Raw genomic sequence first — 7,605 nt, 5'->3', positions numbered from 1 at the left:
AAATGATGTAACGCGGCTTTTCGAACTGAGTAGCTGTCTTGATGGAGACGAATGTTTGATTGTGCTCTGCAAGAGCGGAAACCCGTACAGATCCCACGAGCGAAAAGCCTTGCTCAGATATCATCAGCTTTCCAAAGCGCTTGTCGTTGCGCACTCGTATTAAAACTCGTATCAACTCGTGACGAGCGTTGATCACTACGCGTTTCTGTAATATTCGCAAAATTCCAGCAATACGTAGAACGGTACACAGAAATTAAAATATCCGGTCGCAGTAGTCTGCGAATCCCAACCGGCAGAATCACGCTTCTGTCGGATGACACTGTTACATAATTTTTGAGCGTGCTAGTTATGCCCGCGTTTCTGTTACGATCAATCTCCACACCGTTGAGTTCATATCGTATCTTATCGAATATGAATGTGACGCAATTATTTCCCAATGTCACGTGAGCACTCTGGATCACTTTGTTCTTCGTCAGTTTTCCCTCGACGTACAGAAAGCTTTCGTACGACAGTGTGATCCTGTTGCTGTATGTGTATTCTTATTTCGTCGCTGTACTCGAACGTTGTATTGGCGAACGGGCTGTACGTGTGAGTCTCAATCCTGATGATGCGATCGTCGAAGATCGACTCGTCTTTAATGTTTAGGATATCAGTCATCTCAAATGTTGCGCACCGCGAATCCCAAAGACTTTAAAAATGTAAATGTGTTTGACACGCTAAACTTCTTCTTCTGTCTGATGCAGCTGGATGAGCGAGTGTCATCGAACTGTGACGTCAGTGACCTTGTAAAAAATGCGTTATCTCTCTGCGAACGCTCCGTTCCGTTCAGCACGAGCATCTCACGCTCACGTTATCACTGTCGCTGTCGTATGTGTAATCTAAAGATCTCTTCTCCTCGAAAATCGAGCAAAATCCGTTCTGATCGACGATGCGTATCGTTAGATCCGTAATGCTCCAAACAATGGTCAACAGGTAAATGATCTGCGCCGGCTCTCCGATATCTTATATCCTGGAGGCACGCTCGGCGAAAATTCGTGTACGCATTTTTGCTGTTGCTGTACGCGCTCAGGATCATGTTACACTCTACGCGGATAACATTTACATTCATTATGTTGATCGACACATCCTATTTGTGTTACCTTTGCGGCCGCAGTATACGCTTCGACGAGAATCCCAGCAGCGATCCAATGCTATTGGGCTTGCCAAAGTTTATTCCGTATGCACATCTAATCTCGCATCTCATGTTGTAGTTTGCGCGGAGCATAATCGGGTATTCTCTATTTTCATCATTTCATTATCATCATCGGTGTCATTGTTGTTGTTGTTATTGTCACCATGCACTACAACGGTTCCAAGCGCGTCATGGTGTGGACGTTTCTGTAAAATCGCGCGTTTCAAAAATTCATTTATGTCTCGCACTTCATATGAACCTTCAGGAATTGCAATTCCATGTCTTTGATGAAATAAAATTTGTTGTTCGATTCATTCACGTTCGGTATTGTGTGATAGCATAAATCTCAAAAATCGCCAGACCGAGCTCGTAATCTCCGTCACTCAAATCTATGGGGAAAGTAATTCGCCGCGAGAACGGTGCTCAGTGTAAGCGTCAACGACATGACTGAAAAAGCATTCGACGAATACTAAGATTTCACAGCATCTCGTCGAGCTTTTTAAATTCACGCGCGTCTACCGCAGACACATCTGTTCTGATCGTACGTCTGATAGAACGTGCGAATGTACTCTATCGTCATAGCACCGTTTCCAAAATATCGCATCAGTTCCTTCGGCAGTCGAAGATTACCGAAACTGTCAAAGTACACGACGCGATTGTTCGTTTTCGCGTACGCTATCCAGTGAGTACCAGGCCCCGTCGCATCGTCCAGATTCACGATACTGCTTTCGTTTCGGTGCGCGCCGCTCGTCGGTAACGTGATACGCATGAAAACGCCTCTAAAGTATGGTACGCGCATACGTCTCGCGAACTCATACAATTGCACATTGGTAGTTGCGCCAAACGGCATTTTTATTGTCTTTTTGGCATTTTTTTTTTCTTTGCAGCTACACCCTGTCCATGTTTGTACGGACCGAGATACGGTCCGCGCCCGTATTTGTACGGAGCGAGATACAGTCCGCGACCCTGCTCTATCGCGCGATCGTGACGTTGCAGCTCTTCGAGCTGACGTCGCATGGCTTTGCTGTCATTTACCACTTTCGCCACGCTGGCCGCTCCGCCGATCAAGGATCCAAGCGCGTCCAACATTGGCAGAAACGGTAACGCACCGTCTCGTTTCGCTGTTGGAAGTATCCGCTTTTTCGTTGCCTTTTTCCTCGTCGTCTTCTTTTTCGATTTCATGCCCATGCCGATGTTGGTCTTGGCTTTCATCGCTGTCTAGACGGCAGCTGCGGCGGCTCTCTCGCTCAGAGCCGAATCTCTCGCAGTGACGCGTCCTAACGTTTTATCGGCGAGTACCTTGTCCGCCGTGTGTCTATCGGTGAGATCATTGCTCCGAGAATACGCAATGTCGTGTTCTTGGCACGTCGCGTCCAGGATTTATGCCCTCGTTACTTCTGACTAGTCGCTTCGTAAGCCGAATGCTCGGACTGCAAAACTGGTAACTCGGAATATGTAACTCGAAAGGAAACACGTTTATCGCTCGATTCAGCAGACCGCTGCGCGACGCTGACATTCGCTACAGCCCTTTATCTTTGGTGCGGGGCCGTCGATGTGCGTTCGCTGCCATGGCTGATTGTAGTGCTCGTTGTAGCGACGATAGGTTCGAATCTCCGAATCTGCTTTCACGTGTTTCGGAAGTTTATCCCTGACGTGTTCGATGTAATTGCCGTACACGCGTAAGAGTACGACCTTCGGTATATATTGCAATTGCTCGACGCTCAAGTCTCGAATATCGGAAGGATGACACAGCACGAGATACATTTTGCTACTGCGCGATTCGCGGATTCGCGCACCTTTAAACAGTCAATCGAGAGCGCACAGTCTTTAGTGTGAGCATGAAATTCGTGCTGCAACCGCTAACGATACACGTCACAAACTGTGAAATCGCGAATGACGGGAGGCAGCGCGAAGAAGCGCAAGCATGACGAAATGCTGCCGAGTACTATACACGCGATCATTTGCGGCTCGAATTGTGGTAAAACCAATGTTCTCATAAGCTTGCTCGAGAGTTCAAACGGCATACGTTTCGAGAATGTGTACGTCTACTCGAAATCGTTGCAACAGCCAAAGTATCGATATCTCAAAAATTTATTTATGTCTATCGATGAAATCGGCTGCTTTACGTTCTCCAACAACAGCGACGTCGTTCCACCGAGCGAGGCGCGCTCAAATTCTATTTTTATCTTTATGACGTAGCATGCGACAAACAAGAGAGAATACTTTTCGACGGGCCGCGAACGTTGACTGCTTCTATCTCTGACTCAGACGTACGCGAGGATACCTAAATCATCTGATACGCGACAACACGAACCTATTGATCCTATTTAAACAGGATTGTATCAACTTGAAACACGTTTACAATGATCACGTAAATACCGTACATGTCATACGATGAATTTTGTTTGTGATGTCGCGACTGTTGGCAAAAAAAATATGGATTTTTAGTGACAGACAAGGACAGTGCGCTTAAAGACGAGAGATAGGAAGGGATTTAGAGTTCGCGATATTATAACGTGACTAGTCGTTGTCAATACTTCGCCAGAGACGAATATGAATGATGTGCGCGAGCATGAAAAAATTGCAAGGGAGATCGAGAAGACGAGCGAGTCGATCTGCAAGAAACATCGAGCTCTAAAGACCAATAGAATCGAGGAAGATATGACATTGGATTGGCATTTTAAACCTATTATCAAACCTCTGCAGCAGATTATTGATAACACCCCTCATGCGTGCGATGATGACGCAGCATCTGCCTCCAAGCGTGAGAAAAAAGAGGTAGAGGAGGAGGAGGAGGAGAAGGAGGAGGAGGAGAAGGAGGAGGAGGAGAAGGAGGAGGAAGAGAAAGCGAGCGAGCGATTCCGCGTAAATCCGATCGATCGCACGATCGTGTACAGCCGATAACCTTCATTCCGCGTACCAAAATCGTACGATAGAATTGTTGGAGGACGTTTTCGAAATGAAGGAAGACTCGCTAGCGACGAAGGTTCAAAATCGGTTGCAAACGTCGGAAGGTCGAGAGGCTTAGGGGTTAGGCCCACTGAGTCAAAAGTATGTTGAGGCTGTCCTGAGAGGAACGCGAAATAAACAAAAGAGTGATGTAGATTATGTGTACGGTGTTTACCTACACAAGGATGGATTGATGTTTGGCAATAAACGTTTCAACGTAGATGATGCGGACAACATAATTATCGATGGTATACGATACGTCGATACGCCTGGTCTTTACGAGTTGATTTTCAAGAGAATTCCCGACGATCTCCTTTACACGGAAGACAATATGAACAAGTACAAGAGCATGCTACTAGATGAACGCGCACAAACACGCGCACAAGCATCAATCGCAGGGCCGATTATTGAGCAATAGGGGATACAAGTACAAATACGTAATCGCACCGTTAATGTCGATCACATCCAAGAAACAGAAGAAGATATCTGGAAAAGGATTATTTCATGCAATATTGAATGACAACGCGATTGATTACGTGCATTGGGATGATCCCAACGAACTGGTGGATCGTCTATTGATCAACGCTTCGCACCGAGCGAGCAACAACGCTCAAAATAACGAGATGCTGTCGATCATCGAGGAACTTCACGAAACCGGTCTTATTATAAATTAAATCGCGTATAGATGAAACGAGTCAGTCGAGTGTAAGTGTCAATAAGAAAAAAAAATTCTTCTGCTCTGTGTATTAGTCGTTGAAACATGAAAAAAAGATTCAGCGAAAAGAGAAAAATTAGCTCCGAAAGACGTCGACTCGTCGAGAAATTGCATGCTCCGACGAGAAGAAATTTTCCGCGAAGGCGCGTCATAATTCGAGGATACGACAATTTGTGGCAGGCTGATATCGTCGAGTTGCGTCCATACTCAGGCTTCAACAGAGGCCATTACATACTCACCGTCATCGATGTGTTGAGCAAGTACGCGTGAGCCGTACCGCTCAAGAACAAGGATGGAAGCGAGACGGCTGATGCTATTGCTGAGATAATTTGAGCGAGTGGAAGATGTCCGAAAAATTTACAAACGGATATGGGGAAAGAATTTTACAATGCCGATGTGCAGAAAATTTTGAAAAAACACGACGTTAATCACTATTCCACATATTCGTTGAAAGCATGGGGAAAGAATTTTACAACGCCGATGTGCAGAAAATTTTGAAAAAACACGACGTTAATCACTATTCCACATATTCGTTGAAAGCATCAGTAGTCAAGCGGTTCAATCGCACGCTCAAAAACATGTGGAAGATGTTTACGTTCAACGGCAATTACAAGTGAATCGACGAGCTGCTGCGTCTCATGTCAGATTATAACGCGCGCAAGCATCGGACTATCGGCATGCGACCTGCCGACGTAACTCCCGCAATCGCCGAAAGACTTTTGGACGTGGTGTACAGCGATAAAGATTGCTGGTCCGTCAAAATTTAAAGTGGGCGATTCGGTACGCATGAGCAAGTACAAGACGATTTTTGAGAAAAGTTACACACCAAATTGGATCACCGAGGTGTTTACAATCATTAAGATACAGCGTACCAATCCCATAACCTACTCGAGGATTATAGCGGAAAATCCGTCGCTGGAGTGTTTTACGAGCGTAAGTTGCATCGCGCTACTCATCCGGTTTCGCGATCATTGCCTCCGCGCCGTACCGTCCGTTACATTTTGTTATTAATTTTACAACGTGATTGCGCACATTCTCCATGATCTTATCGAATATCGCGTTGTTCATTAGTTTATACAAATTTTTTTCGAAATCTTTTTTGCGCGTTCTAAATTGTGTATTGAGTTCAATTTAATCGCGGAGCCATGGAGATTGAGCGAATTGTAGCATCCGGTGGATCTTTGTTACGCGAAGACGTACATTGACGTGACGAGTATATTGCTGCAGGTTGCGATAGTGGATGACGTAACGCTGCTTACAACATCACTAGAAGTTTATCTTCGCGCTTGCCGGGCGGTTTATCACGCGTTGAACAGAAAGGTAAGTCAGTATGTCGGTCATGTAGATGCTGCGAAATACGATCGGAATATAGAACGAATTTTTATAATTTAAGTTATAATTTGAATGCGCTGGACCGCGGTATCTACCGGTGAGATGACAATGACTCACGTATCGTCCGGTGCGAACGATTTCTCGCAGATGTGACAACGCGTCGCGCTACAGTATGCCTCCCATTGCTGTTTAAGCAACGTTTCCATGAGTACGTTGGCGGATACGATATTTTTCACGCGATGTGCCAAATTGTTGAGTTGTTGCACGAATCACGTTATACAGACTTCACGCGATGGAAGTAATACTATGATAATGTGTCGTCGTACGTAATAGCTTATGCTAAACGCTTCATGTCGCTGATACGACGACGCGTCTTTCTTATCGAATTCGTAGGACGCACTTCAGGTCGACATAGACGATGAACGGCACTCGTTCCCGGTTGCTGTAGTTGCCAAATTCGAGCTACTTGTCGTCTTCACTCGGCAGTCGGATGACGCAGTCATTGATCTTCTGGCAGTCCATTACGTGCGATTACAATTTTTCGTTCATACTAATGGAGATACTTGTAAATAATAGAGAAATCGTTTTTTACTGTTTCTTTTTTACTGTTTTTTTATTGGCTTTTCTTATTATACTTACCAATCGCAGAAAAATTTCTTGTTCTTTTTTCTATTAATCTGCAAGACGAGACGCGATAGATTTTTTATTCACGCAAAGTGTCTAATGCTGTCGTTGTATGAATCTTGTAGATGCAGGAGATTGATGCTTCTCCTTCTTGTCATCCGTGAGCCGCAGAGGAAGGACTTGTTTATTCTCGATGCTATACACGTTGATCGATACCGCATTCAACCGTTCGAATTTAGAAATGTCTTTTAAAGTCATTGGAAACTCAATGTTTGTGAGATTCAATACTGTCGTATAATGCGGATAGAACGATTCCCGTTCCGTATACTTTTCAACTGGGTACAGAGCGGATACCGACCACGCGAAGCACGCATTGTCCGTTGTACGAACACTGATTACTGCTCGTTTCGTCGCTCATGGAACTTTGATATGATATCCCGCGCGCATGGGATTTAATTTGTTCACATTGATAGTCAAATTCAATATACGTGACAATGCCCACCTGCTGTCGCGTTCCTTTTCGAGCGATGCTAGGATAGGCTCGATAACGTGCTGTTCGTATCACTAGCGCAAATCGGTGTATCGATATATCTCGCTGTTCTTTGTAACTATGCTCTTATTAGCACGTTTATCCTTCGTCGCGAACTGACCGTTGAACGCGGTGTTTACTTTCACACTACCGTGTCTTTCTACAGCGTCTCGCATTCGCTCTAGAACATTGCTAGTGTCTTCTAAAAACCGCCGCGATTCGATATAATTAGAGTTTATGACCACACCTGTCAATATACGACTCTCGAACGTGGCGTCGATCTCT

At 45.1% G+C, this 7,605-nt stretch overlaps 1 pseudogene; it reads right to left on the bottom strand.

The window, feature by feature from the left end:
- Positions 1-6,090: 6,090 nt before the first annotated feature.
- On the bottom strand, positions 6,091-7,238 carry LOC108685256 (annotated as a pseudogene).
- Positions 7,239-7,605: the final 367 nt, after the last annotated feature.

The sequence above is a fragment of the Atta colombica genome, unplaced genomic scaffold, assembly GCF_001594045.1.
Source record: "Atta colombica isolate Treedump-2 unplaced genomic scaffold, Acol1.0 scaffold15, whole genome shotgun sequence".
In the NCBI taxonomy this organism is placed as follows: Eukaryota; Metazoa; Arthropoda; class Insecta; order Hymenoptera; family Formicidae; genus Atta; species Atta colombica.
The sequence above is the reverse complement of the archived record's forward strand: the minus strand, read 5'-3'. Positions and strand labels throughout refer to the sequence as shown.